General features: G+C 39.8%; 1 protein-coding gene across 1 annotated transcript in view; it reads left to right on the top strand.

Annotated features, from left to right (window-relative positions):
* The first annotated feature begins 579 nt into the window (after positions 1-579).
* The window catches only part of htr1d (5-hydroxytryptamine (serotonin) receptor 1D, G protein-coupled), a 30,555-nt gene continuing 14,688 nt past the window's right edge, over positions 580-16,446 (top strand). The window contains exon 1 of the mRNA XM_024438016.1: positions 580-1,285. The gene's annotated coding sequence lies outside the window, so the exon portion shown is untranslated. The remainder of the gene's footprint in view (positions 1,286-16,446) is intronic.

Consider the following 16,446-nt stretch of genomic DNA (forward strand, 5'->3'; position numbering starts at 1 on the left):
TTTTAAAGCTCAACCACTTGGGACATAAAAAGCTATATTCATATTTGTTATGCTGAAGTCTGCATGGAAACTGTTCTATCACAGGACAACATCACTAACACCTGAACTGTGGATGCTATGGAAGAAGCTTAGTGCAGCTCAACAAGGAATAAAACAAAAACATAATCTGTAGATGAAAGTCAACACCAACCAGAGGTGAAGTATGCCCTATTCGCTGTTTCAGGTCATCAATCATCCCTGTCAGGTTTGACACCCACATGGTTACTGTTTAGGCTGCAGTAGCCTACAATGTCAAATAGTACGTGATACAATTGAGAGATTTAACATATTTATTGGTAACATAGGTTAATAATGTATTATAACCATGGTAATCCAGTTTGACAACCCTATCAGCATACCCTCTATACCCTCCAGTAATGGTATAGTACCGACTAACCTACCGACATCAGCATCAATATACAACTACATATAATCATCACCAGTGACGCAAAAGACAGCGTCGCGAGTTTGTGTCGAGTTCGGCCACTCAAAAGTAGAAGTATGAACAAACCTGTGGGTGAACGCACACGCACAGATCTTTGATGCATCATTTTCTTCAAGGCTGCATGGATACACTTTATCATGAAACTCGTTGAGGTTTTACTAATTTACGCGAGAGCAATGAATCAATCCACCGCGCATCAGCACAGGGGTTGGTAATCCCTCGTCCGAATGGGAGCGTCGACAACTCATACTGTAGACTCTGTGGCATGTACTGTAGCTCGTATTGGTAAATAAAACAGTACGGGACGAAGAGACTGGTGCTATATTTCTCAATTTGGAAAGTGTAGCTTCAGTCGGTTTGTTTGGGGAGTTATTCAAGCCGAGAAGTGTTTTTATTGGAAAGTATTCGTATACTACTTTTTCTGAGGTTTGAAGGGGAAAGATATCGAAATATCTGTCAATGGGTTTCAGTTCGAAAAAGAGGATGCTTCGCTATACATGAACTACAAACATTGGGACCACTCTAAAGTCTTGTAACTATACGTGAACTACAAAACATTGGGACCACTCTAAAGTATTGTGAAACGTAGTATGGACACCTTTGGAAACACCACAACATTTAGATGCCTGCTGTTATCTTTCAGCACAACAAAATCTTTCAATTTTCGAATTGGACGTGCGTAAATGGACATTTCGCGTGTAACTTTGTAGGGATCTGGAGACTCATTTGTTAGATTACCATTCACTGCTCATATGAGGGCGAAAATAGGAAATTATCCTTGTGGCAAAATTGAAAACCATGGTAAGTAGACTATATACAGTTGTGAATGCATTTTCCCTTTTAGGCTATATTGTGCAGCCGTGCGGTCTCCGTTGCCATTGCGCGCTGGTCATTCAATATACACTGGTTCTGAGTACCTAAAATAAGATCTGGTCAGCTACTTGAATTTACACGATAGAGCTTTTCAAGAAATGAAATACTAAGCATGAATTTGCATGAAGTTGTGACAGTTTTGTAAAACCACATCAGTTAGTAGTCAGGGCCATGCAGATGCAGTGTTCCAATTCTGTCTCAAAGAGCAAACAACGCAAAACACATTAAGTTAAATAGGTGCGTTCAATTCAGTCATGTGGAGGTGCAGTGAATTTACCATAGAAACATTTCTCAACAAAATGTGGGTCGTGTAGGTCCGGTGGGCAAGGTGTAGCCGTTTGCGCGAGAGTATGTGGTCGGTTGCGCAGGTTGCGCGTGTGGGGGAACTTGGCCAAGGGCTGTTGTATTTACTCGGCTCACCCAAGGACGAAGTATTATCTAAACTGGACAGTTTCGTTAAATGTGTCTTGGGGATATACAATAGCAAATCCGACAAGATATAAGCAGAATTAGGTTTATAGGGTTAGGGGTTGGCAGTTCAACACCAATTACGGTTCACAACTTCAGATCTGATCTAATGTTGGTCTGGCTGGCGTCAAGAGGTCTTTGTACACAAATTGCTGCCATGGGCTGGGTCCATGAGCAATGTTGACTGTGACCTTCAGGGGCCAGGAAAAGGACAATGGCCACTGTCTGTAAGGAGGGGATTGCTTTAGTGCCTTCATGTCATAAGGGGATTGATGGTGAATGGTGATTTGTTCGGACTCCATTAGTCCATTTGTTTGGACTTCATTAGTGTTTCATACCAGGTCTTAGTGTGGTGGAGGAGCATTTTGTAACCGAGTTACATCACTGATGTAGAGAGCTAGTCAAGGGCAATTCCATGGCAACAGGTCAAATGTATGTCAAACAAAACCAATGATTGCAAAGTTAAACAAACCATACAACTTTATCTACAGCACAAGGACTACCTTTAACAATTTCCACAGAAAATTTGACAAAAACACATTTACTTGAAGAACAGTGCAAATGCAAAGTTTGGTAACAGAATGAAGTTATGTGCTGTTCTTACCATTCTTCTTTTACCAAACTTTGCATCTCCTTTGTTCTTCAAGTAAACGTTTTTTCTTTTTTTTTTCTTTGGAAAAAATATTCCTTGAGCATATAGTTGTATTGTTTGTTTAACTTTGCAATTATTGGTTTTTGTTTGACATACATTTTAAAGTAAAACATCTGAGTCTCAGCATCACTCTGTTAACATGGAATTGCCCCCTCAAATCATCGAGAGTGAAGAGCAGACATCCAATTACTCTCATTAAATATTTTCCAGGGAGCGTGGCATGTCCCCCCCCCCACACACCTCTCTTTCTTGTCTGGTCTTCTTTAATCTCATATATCTCTCTCTCCCACACCATCCTCCGTTCCATGTTCTTTGGTGACTGAAGTGTGTGAAAGCATTAATGGCATCTCAGTGCATTCATAACTATAATACAACTAATAATAGCAATGTGCCATTTTAGCAGATGCCTTTATCCAAAGCGATTTACCATCTTGAGTTCATACCATTGGACCATTGTGATAAAATAACCAATATAATTACCCCTTGATAGTATAGGGCAGCAGGTAGCCAAGCAGTAGGGGTGTTGGGCCAGTAACCAAAAGGTTGCTGGTTTGAATACCTGAGCCGACACGGTGAAACAATCTGTTGATGTGTACTTGAGCAAGGCACTTAACCCTAATTTGCTCCAGGGGTGCCGTACGACTATGGCTGACCCTATAAAACAGCAGATTTCACTGCACCTATCTGGTGTATGTGACAATAAAACATATTTTTTTATATAGTGGTGAAATTAGGAGACGTCTATATTGAAAGCGTTGGATATATTCCTAATGCACGAGGAAACATCTTAGGATGAGCCCCATCATTGGGAAAAGTATCAAATCTTTCTTTGATAATTAGTGTGGGAACAGAGTGTTAATGATTTAGAGGGCACATATCGGGCCAAGACACCTGCCTCTTCCTACTAACAGAACATGTGGAGAGAAATAGAGATCGTTTCCCAGACCCTCATTTGGAGACTTGAATGAATTTAATGACAAAACCTTTCTTCCATATTTCTCTGGAGCTATCATGGCATGTTAAGGTCTGCTGGAGAGCTGTTTTCAGTGTGACAGAAAGACACTGTCCAGCTGAGATGTGCTTCCTTCCTGTTTGTAGGACAGGACAGCTGCGCCACCAGGCAGTAGCAAAGTGACATAAATTGTTTGATATTGTCAGATTAAAGAGATATTGTCAAGTGCATGAGATGTGGGGGATTGTGAATTTGAGGGGAGGAGAGGCAGATCATCCCCCCCCTGCTCTCTTCCACCCATACACACACGTGCCCACACGCACATGCACACCATGGGTGTCTTCACATTGTCTCATGAGATGTGAAATGTTACTGCTCAGTAACAGCAGAAACCTTTTCACCGTGGTCTGTTACTCTGACCCAAGGCTCCTCTCTATACTGGCTGTATAATAGATAACCTGTCTTATACAAGCACTCTGCTGTGGAGAACAAATTCACCAAATGTCATCTTCATTTCAATTCACAGTACAGGCATACATATGAATAATAGGCCTACATTTTGCATGCGAATGTATGTTGAATATAATTAATATTTACTTGAGTCTGTGATGCATGGAAGAATTTGGGTATGACTTGGTCAGATGCAAGACCTGGAAGTAATTGTATTGGAACTAGCTGAAAGTGATGAAATGAGAAACAGATATGGAGATAAATAAGCCACTCATCACCCCAGAAGTGGGCCTATGTAGAATCTTTGCTTAATATACCTGACGTGAGGATAAATTAGCCAAGTCCTCTGTCTCAATACAGTGATGGTAAAAAAACAAACATAAAAATGATTATGACCACCGGGCTAAAATAATTGTAATCTTTAAACACGCCTGAATCAAACAGCCCCTGAAAATGGAGACAAAATCGCTAATCCCATTGGGTCTTAATCCAGGATTTCATTGCCATGACAAACACACAATTTCTCAGTCACAGATTTAACGCTTTCTCCCCTTCTCTCTGTTCATCTCCCTTCATCTCTTTTCTGGTTTTAGTCTCGCTTTCTCTGTTTCCATCTCTCCTTTTTTCGAATCCCCTCATCCTTTTGAATCCCCTGCCATCCATTCCAATTCTTCCTATCTCCGTACCCATATCTCTCAGGACAATTTATCAATCACAGGGGGGGAATGACAAAAAAACATAAGCAGCCATAGTTGCCATATGTTGCAGCAATTCTATAAAACCAATAGTGGTTAATGGTGACTAGAATGCCTGCTGTGCGTTGATAGATTCATCCATTTCTTAAAGTCACTTCCTGGGAGACATCCCATCACTTTTATGAAAACTCCTCCAACCTGTGATTCGACAATCACTGCCTGTCACTGCGGAGGCATCAGGCATCTTGCAATATCGGATAGGTAGCTAAAGGCACTCAACGTGAGTTCCAATAGTTTCAAAGCCATATATCGAACAAACACAAACCTACTTCAAAAGACATTCTGTGGGGCTCCCTCTGCTGCTGTCTGAGCGTCTCGCAGTGACAGACAAGGGAAGACTGGGTCTCAGTCTGTCTGTCTCCTGCTCTCCCAGTGTTAATCAAATGTACAGTTATATCAGTGCGTGATAACCAGAGCTGGGGTGATAAACACAGGAGAAACATACTCTCAGTTATCCTGAGTGTTATTGTAGTCAGATATTATCCTGAGTGTTACTGTAGTCAGATCTCATTGTGAGTGTTACTGTAGTCAAACCTTATCCTGAGTGTTACTGTAGTCAGATATTATCCTGAGTGTTACTGTAGTCAGATCTCATTGTGAGTGTTACTGTAGTCAAACCTTATCCTGAGTGTTACTGTAGTCAGATATTATCCTGAGTGTTACTGTAGGCAGATCTCATTGTGAGTGTTACTGTAGTCAAACCTTATCCTGAGTGTTACTGTAGTCAGATATTATCCTGAGTGTTACTGTAGTCAGATCTCATTGTGAGTGTTACTGTAGTCAAACCTTATCCTGAGTGTTACTGTAGTCAGATCTATTCCTGAGTGTTACTGTAGTCAGATCTAATCCTGAGTGTTACTGTAGTCAGATCTAATCCTGAGTGTTACTGTAGTCAGATATTATCCTGGGTGTTACTGTAGTCAGATCTTATACTGAGTGTTACTGTAGTCAGACCTTATCCTGAGTGTTACTGTAGTCAGATCTAATCCTGAGTGTTACTGTAGTCAGATCTAATCCTGAGTGTTACTGTAGTCAGATATTATCCTGAGTGTTACTGTAGTCAGATCTAATCCTGAGTGTTACTGTCGTCAGATCTAATCCTGAGTGTTACTGTAGTCAGACCTCATCCTGAGTGTTACTGTAGTCAGATCTGATCCTGAGTGTTACTGTAGTCAGATATTATCCTGAGTGTTACTGTAGTCAGATCTAATCCTGAGTGTTACTGTAAACAGATCTAATCCTGAGTGTTACTGTTGTCAGACCTCATCCTGAGTGTTACTGTAGACAGATCTAATCCTGAGTGTTACTGTAGTCAGATCTATTCCTGAGTGTGACTGTAGTCAGACCTCATCCTGAGTGTTACTGTATTCAGATCTATTCCTGAGTGTTACTGTAGTCAGATCTAATCCTGAGTGTTACTGTAGACAGATTTTAAATTTTAGCCATTTAGCAGATGCTCTTAACCAGAGCAACTTACAGGAGTAATTAGGGTTAAGTGCCTTGCCCAAGGGCATGTCGGCAGATGTTTCACCTAGTTGGTTCGAGGATTCTAAACCAGCAACCTTTTGGTTACTGTCCCAACGCTCTTAACCACTAAGCTATCTGCTGCCCTATTATCCTAATTGTTACTGTAGTCAGATGAATTATTGGAGCTTCCACTGTTAGTCTGAAGAGGATAAAATATCTAAACACACTGGCAATCGCAGCCCACTCCTACTCTCACATCCTCTAGTCTACACAATGGTAAAAATAGACCTACTTCAGAGTTATAACTGATTCAATTCCAACTTCCATGATACACTGAGACAGATTACTACGCTGAATAATTTCTTATATAAAAAGAACATAAATAATCGCATATCATGGTGGGCTGGAGAGCCTTTCTTTTGTAGGCCCAGATGGCATCAGATGGAACACCCCATGGCCCCCTCTTCCACCTGGGGCAGTTGTGACTGAGATACAGCCCACATCAGCATACAGTATATCGTCTCCATTCTCTATGGAAGGAACTCAGGTGGCCTAGATTTCTCTGGACTCATCCCAATTTCCCCAGGTAGTGAGCAGCATATTGTACAATAGCAGGGAGAGAATGTGTTTGAATGGTCAGTGTCAGGTTCCAAACAATAGAGTGGACTGGTTTGATTAAGTCGACTGGTTCTACTGTACGTGAATGTTTGAGCCAAGTTCTGGATAAGGACAAGGTTCTGAAGGTGTAGCAGAGGAAAGTGGTCTGAGGGATGACGATAGCAATATAGTGGACATATACTAGGAAGAGACAGATAGATAGCTACAGACAGACTGACGAAGTGAAAAACTATACATATAGTGTCCCAGACAGACAGACAAATTGTCTTCTTGTCTCTTGTGTTCTGTCTCCTCATATCCGCTTACGGACACAGAAGCAGAGATTATTTTCCCCAAACTCTCCGATCTGTCTGGTGGTTTGTGCCCAGAGGTTGGGATTACAGCATTGTCACTGCACCATCTGCACCTCCCACTACTGCAGTCATAATCAACACATGAAGCTTTCTCAGTCCTCCAAGTCCTCCAGCAGCATTGATGGGACAAACTTTCTGTGGTGGCTCAATAGCTGCAGCCCGGCTGTTGAATAGGTAGCTCCCCCACGGAATGTCAAGATATTAGAATGCTATGTAGGGCCTATCCCACAGAGTATAACAACAGCCTATAATCTCCAAAATCCTATTCTCCACCCCCCCTAGCTCTCTCAACATTTCAAGACTCGGTCTATGGACCATTTTCAGGCTTAAACTCTCTACCTTCAAAGTCATGTAATAGAATTTTAATTGACTTAGGAAAGTTGATCTAATCCCCAAAATCTGTATTCCTGCATTTTTTTGCAGCCCTCCCAATTATAGACCATTGATCCACAACCCTAAACTCTGAATGTTCATGTAGTTGCATGAAACTGTTTAGATACAAGGTCAAACTTTGCTGTCTATATTCTTATCTAATATATTATTCACAGTTTTGTTAGCCTATACCGCACACACAGCTACCAGATCAATAATTCATATCTACAGACCTCAAGAGTATGAGATATTTATTGCCCACCAACGTGTGGTGAATCAGAATCAATATCTCTTCTGCGAAGTCAAACATAATGTACTGGTCTTTATTTAATAATGTTGGTGTGTAAGGGTTAAACATTCTTCTTTGTGCACAGAAGAATTCCCTGGAAACCAAGACAAAAATACAGTAGCTATATTTTCAGAACACATTATGTCCAAAGTGAGTGAAGGGTCTATGATGTAGCAGCCTACGATAGTTCAGTGTGTTTGTAATTTTGTATATTTGTATTCTATTATATTTAGTAAATTGTGTGCATGCAGGGCTCCCTTGCGAAAGAGACATTGGCCTCAATGGGACTCCCTGTTAAAATAAAGGTAAAATAATCCTGCTGTTTCCATGGAGGAATGCATCAGTGTAACACACCTGAATTGTGCTATTCCAGACCTCCTTTCCCCCCTTTTTCTGCACATGCACCTGACCTCTGACAGGGTAGGGGGTCATTTCTTCCTGGTACCTCCTATTATGTGCATAGGCTTAAAAAAAAAAAAATTACATATAGAATCCCTATGACTTTAATAGGATCACTATGGGTTTAATAGTAAAGGTTTGTCATTTAACTTTTAAAAGGGGAAAGGGGGATACCTAGTCAGTTGCACAACTGAATGCATTGAACAGAAATGTGTCTTCTGCATAACCCAACCTCTCTGAATCAGAGAGCTGTGGGAGGCTGCCTTAATCGACATCCACGTCATCAGTGCCCGGGAAGCAGTTTTTGTTGGAGGTTAACTGATTTGCTTAATGAGGCATGAACACAACCAGTCATGTTTTCGTCTGATTGTCAAACAATTACGTCAACTAGCTCTCACAGTCTCACATCAGAATTAGATGTCCATGTTCCTCAAATGTCAAATTTCGAAACATCACATTTTGAAGTGCTTAATGGTTAAGTTTAGGCATTAACTCTTAATTTAAGGTTAGGGTTAAGTTCTGGGATAATCTTGAAACAAAAATCTCAAAAACAACTTTCTATTGCCGGATTCGATCTTGAAACCAAAACCTACTTGAAGGTAACAGTGCTCACTGTTGCCCCTAGTGGACATGGATGGACATCAAATATTGACTTGTATAACGGATAACCTGGCTGCATATACAGTAGGCTACCTGAGCCTTGCTCTGTCATGCTGGTATAACGGATTTTGGAGACAGGCGCAGGAATACACAGTAGGGTTTTATAATACACCCAAAACAAACATGTACACAAAAACACTGGGCTGAACCCAAACAAAAGTTCCAGGGTAAACCTCGTTGACCGACACGGGACGATACCCGTAATACACAATATATATAGCATGCAGCATAACAGCTGCACCAACGCAAAGGTACTCACACCACCAACGGACATGGGAACAATCATCGACAGCACCATGGTGAACAAAGGACACATATATACAAATACAATCAGGGGGAATAGGGGCCAGGTGTGTGCAATGAAAGTTCCAGAGGGGTCTGTGACATGCTCACCAGAATGGGGTCATAAATCGATGAAATTATCAATGCATCCACAACAATTTAGTTGACTCCGGGTGAAGTTTTCACTTTCATTTCTACTTCTCTCACGGAGTGAAGAAGTTGAGGGACCAGAGAGATTTCCAAATTACATCAGTTTGATCAGTTTTAAGGAAACTTAAAAATAAAAAAAATAAAAAAAGTTTCTGATAGTATTTCATTTAGTCTTGAATGCATAGTTTATTTGATTGAAGATGAAATACTGTCAGCTTTTATGTCACTGAAAGAAATGGCACATGTAGGATACACAACAGGTCCTTAAGTGCACATTTGCATTCTCTCAAGATGCTCAAAGAAATAAATTATATTTCTCTACTCCTGTCCCAGAGCAAAAAATGTACATTTGTGCTCTCATTTTAATGAGAGGAACACTTAATTCTGCAAGATTTAACCTTTTACTGCAGTGGGCTAAATCAGGGTCACACAGAGTGTTTCTTGGTAGTCTTAAACACATCTACTTTGAAACCAAAGTATACACTTCACGTACATGGTTATGGGCTTAAAAAAAGAAGATACCTGTACCAATGTCAGATAAAGAGTTGAAATGTATTACATTTTGAGTTTGCAACACATTATATACATCACAGAAGACTGAAATATAACAAAACTGTTTGACATAAAAACACCAGATTTTCAGCAGTTTTTAAAAATGTGTTTATTAATTATTGAAAATGTTAAAAACATTCCACCCATGAGGCCACTAGTCATTTGACTGCAGGATAGGGCTAGTATTATAATAGGTTACATGTGAGGCCTACAGTCAGTGTCCAGACTTCAGTTACTATTCCAACCATTAGGCTACTCCACTCTAAAATAATTCTGACATCCTTATGGTACCATTTAATAAGTGCAAATAGACATCACATACAAAACACCAGAAAGGGTTATGAATTACATTCAGTGATGGTCATTTATTAGGCCTACACAAGTCATGTAACCTGAATTGATGTGTACACTGCTGTCCGTGCGCATCTCGTTTTCGGCCACTCATCTCTGCCTTGGCAACATTTCTGTAAAGTTATCATCGAACCACAATGGATTTTGGAGCATATTCCACAATTGTGATGATGATAAATAATGTAATAGCCTACAGTTTACTTGAAATCTACACTGAGTGTATAAAACATTAAGGAAACCTGCTCTTCCCATGACATAGGCTGCAGTCCAAATACGTTAATTTTACCCCTTCAGCACTCACGCTAGCCACTTTCCCCCTGGGGAATCCCCATCGAAATCGAAAGCAGTTTGATTGCCATCTTAAGTGGAGGTCCAATTCCCAAAAGTTGCCCCCTCGGCCCTCGTTCCACTCGAGGGAGCGAGTGAAGAACTTTGATCACCTGTGGGGTTGATGTGACCAACAATTCAATGCAAAGTGTCGTCACGTGTCAAACTCTGGTAGCAGCAAAGTGTAAAATTTAATCAACGCGACTGCATTTTTGACATGTCAGACAAAATTATGACACTAGCATGCTAAAATAAGTATATACAGTACCAGTCAGAAGTTTGGACATACCTACTCACTCAAGGGTTTTTCTTTATTTTTGCTATTTTCTACATTTTAAGACATCAAAACTATGAAAAAACACATATGGAATCATGTAGTAAACAAAAAAGTGTTAAACAAATCAAAATAGATTTTAGATTTTAGATTCTTCAAAGTTGCCACCCTTTGCCTTGATGACAGCTTTGCGCCCACTCTTGGAATTCTCCAAACCAGCTTCACCTGAAATGCTTTTCTAACAGTCTTGAAGGAGTTCCCACACATGCTGAGCACTTGTTGGCTGCTTTTCCTTCACTCTGCGGTCCAACTCATCCCAAACCATCTCAATTGGGTTGAGGTCAGTTGATTGTGGAGGCCAGGTCATCTGATGCAGCACTCCATCACTCTCCTTCTTGTTTAAATAGCCCTTTAGTAGTGGTTTCTTTGCAGCAATTCGACCATGAAAGCCTAATTCACGTAGTCTCCTCTGAACAGTTGATGTTGAGATGTGTCTGTTACTTTAACTCTGTGAAGCATTTATTTGGGTTGCAATTTCTGATTTCATTTCCAATGAACTTATGCTCTGCATCAAAGGTAACTCTGGGTCTTCCTTTCCTGTGGCGGTCCTCATGAGAGCCAGTTTCATCATAGCGCTTGATGGTTTTTGCAAGTACACTTTAAGACATTTTCCAGATTGACTGACCTTCATGTCTTAAAGTCATAATGAACTGTCATCTGTCTTTGCTTATTTGAGCTGTTCTTGCCATAATATGGACTTGGTCTTTTATCAAAGGGCTATCTTCTGTATACCACCCCTACCTTGTCACAACACAACTGATTGGCTCAAACTCATTAAGAAGGAAAGAAATTCCACAAATTAACTTTTAACAAGGCACTTTTAAATGCATTCCAGGTTACTACCTCATGAAGAAGCTGGTTGAGAGAATGCCAAGAGTATGCAAAGCTGTCATCAAGGCAAAGGGTGGCTACTTTGAAGAATCTCAAATGTAAAATATATTTTGACGTGTTAAACACTTTTTTGATTACTACATGATTTCATGTGTTCTGTAATAGTTTTGATGTCTTCACTATTGTTCTACAATGCAGAAAATAGTCAAAATAAAGAAAAACCCTTGAATGAGTAGGTGTGTCCAAACTTTTGACTGGTTTCTGTAGCGTTGGCAAATAGGAATGATGCTTAAAGTGGCTTAGTCTCGTAGTGAGGAGTCTATAAAACGTAGCTAGCTTCATAAACATACTTTTGGGTAATTCTGAAATGCATTGGAATAAATGACCAAACTATAAAACTAGCAAGCCAGTTATGGTTAACTGTACCCGGATACCTGACATGAGTGCTAGCATGCTACGTTAGCTTGCTAGCTACATTAATAGTTTTAGGTTGGTTGTTTTTAAGCTCAACTTCAAGATTTCCACCAAGGACGTTGTTTCTCAGGTCACCACTCTCCCTCACTTGGGCAAGGGACATTTAAGGCACACCCGGATGTGACAATGGAAAACGCAATTCAAGGGCTGAGGGCTGTCTACTTTGCATTTGGACTGCAGCCACAGACAAACCAGGTGAATCCAGGTGAAAGCTATCATTCCATATTGATGTCACTTGTTAAATCCAAGAGATAGGTTAAAGAAGGATTTTTAAGCCTTGAGACAATTGAGACAATGGATTGAATCCAGAGTAAGAACCATGCCGTTTTTTCACTCCTCCATCCCCTAATTAGGATGCCACACTGTGGAGTTGACTCAGCGTACACGCCTGGCTGTCAGAGTTCATCTCACAAATGCTGTGGAGTTGACTCAGCGTACACGCCTGGCTGTCAGAGTTCATCTCACAAATGCTGTGGAATCGAACAAACATCTGCAGAGCCCAGACATGTCAGGGGGGCAGGCGACTCAAATGACATCAAAGAGACACGGCAGACCCCCTCAGCACAGTTAACAAGCAGCATACCTTAAGCTGTTTCTCCCCAGAATAGGCTACGTTACATATATCGGAAGTGACAGGTAGAGAAGCAAAATGGTGTTGGAACTTCGTAATTAAGCTCCAAGGGAGAACCCCCCCCCCCAAAAAACACAGGATAGAATGTAGCTACAGATAGTTAGCGGCCGTCAAGTTGAACAATGAAAACTGCATTGCTACTGTTTGAGTTATGCTGTTTTGGTGATAAGCTCTTATTTTAGTCTCAGTCATTTTAGACATTCATATGGTGTTGTTGAGTTAGATTTGTTAAGGGTTCCCTTCAGAGGATAAGTTACACACAATTACTCCTTTTATCTCTCTCTCGCTCTCTCTCTCTCTCTGTCTTTCTCTCTCTCTCTCTCGGTTCTCTGTCTCTCTCTCTCTCGGTTCTCTGTCTCTCTCTCTCTCGGTCTCTCTCTCTCTCTCTCTCTCTCTCTGTCTCTGTCTCTGTCTCTGTCTCTGTCTCTGTCTCTCTCTCTTCTATAGTATAATATATTGTAGTATATTGTATTCTAACAGGCTATACTGTGGTAAGTTATACTGTAGTAGGCTAAACTACACTGTAATAGATTATACTGTAGTAGACTATACTGTAGTAGACTATACTGTAATAGGCTTCACTATTGTATATTATACTATAGTAGGCTATAATGTAGTAGACTGTACTGTAGTAGGCTATGCTGTGGTTAGCTAAACTGTAGTAGACTATACTGTAGTAGGCTATACAGTACTATACGTACCGTGGTAGATTATACTGAAGCAGGCTATTCTATAGTAGGCTATACTATACTGTAGTATATTATACTTTATCGGGCTATTCTGTAGTAAGCTATACTGTAGGAGACTAAACTGTCGTAGACTATACTGTAGTAGACTATACTGTAGTAGACTATACTGTAGTAGACTATACTGTAGTAAACCATACTGTAGTGGACTATCCTGTAGGAGACTAAACTGTCGTAGACTATACTGTAGTAGACTATACTGTAGTAAACCATACTGTAGTAGACTATACTGTAGTTGGCTAAACTATACTGTAGCAGATTATACCATAGTAAATTATAGTGGAGTATACTATACTGTAGTATAGTATTCTGTGGTAGGCTATACTGTAGTAAACTATACTGTAGTAGGCTATGCTGTAGTAGACTCTACTGTAGACTATACTAGACTATAGTGGACTAAACAACTCTTCGGTAGACTATACTGTAGTAGGCTAAAATGTAGTAGGCTATACCATACTGTAGTAGATTATACTATCATTTACTATAGTGTGTTAGACTATAGTGTAGTCGACAATACAATACTATAGTAGACTATACTGTAGCAAACTGTAATGAATTAAATTACAATGTAGTAGACTATACTGTAGTTGAATATACTGTCGTATTCTATACTGCAGAAGACTATGCTGTCATAGACTATACAGTAGTAGACCATACTATATCAGTAGACTATACTGTAGTAGAATATACTGTGGTAGAAGATACAATACTGTACAATAGTAGGCTAGATAGTAGACTATACTGTAGTAGGCTTTACTTTAGTAGGCTATACTATAGTAGACTTACTATACTAGTAGATTATACTTTAATAGGCTTCACTATAGTATATCATACTATAGCAGTAATAACGTAATGACGTAGTAGACTGTACTGTACTTTAATAGGCTATACTGTAGTATGCTATACTGTAGTAGGCAATACTGTAGTAGACTATACTTCACTAGACTATACTATAGTAGTCTATATCGTTGTAGACTTTACTGTACTGTGGTGTATTATGCTACAGTAGACTATAGTGTGTTAGACTATAGTGTTGTAGACTATTCCAAACTAGTAAATAGTAGTAGATTATACTGTAGTCGACTATACCGTAGTAGACTTTACCATACTGTAGTAGATTACACTATACTGTAGTATATTACACTGTACTGTAGTAGATTATACTGTAGTAGACCATACTGTAGTAGATTACACTATACTGTAGTATATTACACTGTACTGTAGTAGATTATACTGTAGTAGACCATACTGTAGTAGACCATACTTTAGTAGACTATACTGTAGTAGACCATACTGTAGTAGATTACACTATACTGTAGTATATTACACTGTACTGTAGTAGATTATACTGTAGTAGACCATACTGTAGTAGATTACACTATACTGTAGTATATTACACTGTACTGTAGTAGATTATACTGTAGTAGACCATACTGTAGTAGATTACACTATACTGTAGTATATTACACTGTACTGTAGTAGATTATACTGTAGTAGACCATACTGTAGTAGATTACACTATACTGTAGTATATTACACTGTACTGTAGTAGATTATACTGTAGTAGACTATACTGTAGTAGACCATACTTTAGTAGACTATACTGTAAAAGATTATACTGCAGTAGACTATACTGTAGTAGACCATACTTTAGTAGACTATACTGTAAAAGATTATACTGTAGTAGACTATACTGGGGAAGTATATACGGTAGTGTGGTATAATGAAGAAATTCGGCTTGTCACCAAAAGCACTCACAAACTTCTACAGATGCACAATCGAGAGCATCCTGGCGGGCTGTATCACCGCCTGGTATGGCAACTGCACCGCCCTCAACCGTAAGGCTCTCCAGAGGGTAGTGAGGTCTGCACAACGCATCACCGGGGGCAAACTACCTGCCCTCCAGGACACCTACACCACCCGATGCTACAGGAAGGCCATAAAGATCATCAAGGACATCAACCACCCGAGCCACTGCCTGTTCACCCCGCTGCCATCCAGAAGGCGAGGTCAGTACAGGTGCATCAAAGCTGGGACCGAGAGACTGAAAAACAGCTTCTATCTCAAGGCCATCAGACTGTTAAACAGCCACCACTAACATTGAGTGGCTACTGCCAACACACTGTCAATGACACTGACTCTACTCCAGCCACTTTAATCATGGGAATCGATGGGAAATGATGTAAATATATCACTAGCCAATTTAAACAATGCTACCTTATATAATGTTACTTACCCTACATTGTTCATCTCATATGCATACGTTGATACTGTACTCTATATCATCGACTGCATCCTTATGTAATACATGTATCACTAGCCACTTTAACTATGCCACTTGGTTTACATACTTATCTCATATGTATATACTGTACTCGATATCATCTACTGTATCTTGCCTATGCTGCTCTGTACCATCACTCATTCATATATCCTTATGTACATATTCTTTATCCCCTTACACTGTGTATGACAGTAGTTTTTTTTGGAATTGTTAGTTAGATTACTTGCTCGTTATTACTGCATTGTCGGAACTAGAAGCACAAGCATTTCGCTACACTCGCATTAACATCTGCTAACCATGTGTATGTGACAAATAAAATTTGATTTGATTTGATTTGATTTGATTTGTAGTAGGCTGTACTGTAGTAGACTATACCATGCTGTAGTAGATTATGATACAGCAGACTATACTGTAGTAGACTACCATACTGTAGTAGACTATGATATAGCAGACTACACTGTAGTATGCTATACTGTAGTAGACTATGCCATGCTGTAGTAGATTATACTATAGTAGACTATACTGTAGTAGAATATAAGATACTCTGGTAGATTATACTGTAGTAGGCTAAACTATAATACAGTACATTATACTATACTGTAGTATGTTATTCTGTAGCAGGCTATACTATAGTAAGCTATAATGTAGTAGACTAAACTGTCATACACTATACTGTAGTAGACTATACTGTA

Source organism: Oncorhynchus tshawytscha, linkage group LG11 (assembly GCF_018296145.1).
Source record: "Oncorhynchus tshawytscha isolate Ot180627B linkage group LG11, Otsh_v2.0, whole genome shotgun sequence".
In the NCBI taxonomy this organism is placed as follows: domain Eukaryota; kingdom Metazoa; phylum Chordata; class Actinopteri; order Salmoniformes; family Salmonidae; genus Oncorhynchus; species Oncorhynchus tshawytscha.